Genomic DNA, 1,577 nt, shown 5'->3' on the forward strand with positions numbered 1-1,577 from the left:
TCTTAGACATTACTGAGCTGAAATGGACTTCTTTTGTATTGGTCATATGATTTATAAAACAACAACATATTCAAAATTAAAAGCATCACATTCATTGTCAAAAAGGATATTTCAAGAAAAAGGATATTCTAAGAACTGTTTTGAAATACAATGATGTCTGTATAGCTCCAGAGAAGACAATTTAGTCAATATAATAGTCAAGATAATTGTCAATATTGACAATTTAGTCAATAAGAAAATTTAGTCAATTTATTCAAAATTACCCACCAACCACTAATGCTAGTGGTAAAGAAAGCAAAGAAGTCTACCAACACCTTCATTGAGAAAGTGATCAAACATGCAATCAAGATGCATTGATAATTTTTGGTGACTGGAATGCAAACATTTGAAAAAAGGAAGAAACTGTTCTTGGAAAATATGGCTTGGTGATATAAATGCCGCTGGAAATCACATGAAATAATTTTGCAAGACCAACGGGTTCCTCATCGAAAATACCTTTGTTCAACAGCATCATTTTCAATTCATATAACATGATTTTCATGTGGACTTCCCTAGATGAAACACACAGAAATCAAATGAACTACATCTGTGGAAGAGACACTGGAGAAGCTGCCTATCAGACGCCGGGTCATGTGGCAGTTGGTGACGTGAAGGAAATGAAAACATGCCCAGGTGAAACAAAGTACAACCTGGAGTCTGTCCCACCTGACTTTCCAGAACATGTTCCAGGCTTTAAAGATTTTGTCAGAAGACATGATGACCTCAGGAACATCATACATGAAGAGAGCAAGAGGTCATCAGAAAGGCACCAAAGAGAAAAGATACATGTGTGTCCAACTACATAGATCCCGAGACCTGCTCTTGACTTAGAGTAGCTTGGTCAATCTGTACGGTGAGAAAATCATGAGAAGGACCCGACTCTCTGAAGAAAAATGTGGTGTCAGCACTGGAAGAATATTAAATATTCGGGTGATAACATTTTATTTGTGGACAATGAGTAGAACCTGAAGCATTTGCTGGTGATATTAAAGGATTTTATCCTTTATTATGGATTACAACTTAATGTAAGGAAGACAAAAATCCTCACAATAGCAACAATAGGTAACAATATGAAAACCAAAAAAATATGTTATCTTGCTTGGATCCACAATCAATGCACATGGAAGAAGCAGTTCAAAAGTCAAAATATCAAAAGGCCCATTGCATTGGGTAAATCTGCTGCACAAGACCTCTTTAAAGTATTGAAACCAATGATATTATTTTGAGGACTGAAATACGCCCGACCAAAGCCATGGCATTTTCAGTCACCTCATGTTCACGTGAAAGTTGGACGTTGTATAAGGAAGTCTGAAGAAGAAGTAATGTGCTTGAATTATGGTGCTTGCAAAGAACTTTGAAATTACCATGGGCTGCCAAAAGAACAAATCTGTCTTGGAGAAGTAAAACCAGAAAGCTTCTTAGAAACAGGGATGGAGAGGCGTCGTCTCACATAATTGGGACATGTCATCAGGAAAGACCAGTCCCTGAAAAAGGGCATCCTGCTGAGTAAAGTAGAGGTGTGGCAAAAAAGAGGAAGA

Source organism: Echinops telfairi, unplaced genomic scaffold, assembly GCF_000313985.2.
Source record: "Echinops telfairi isolate 266 unplaced genomic scaffold, ASM31398v2 ScPeMD7_2;HRSCAF=8, whole genome shotgun sequence".
Taxonomy (NCBI): domain Eukaryota; kingdom Metazoa; phylum Chordata; class Mammalia; order Afrosoricida; family Tenrecidae; genus Echinops; species Echinops telfairi.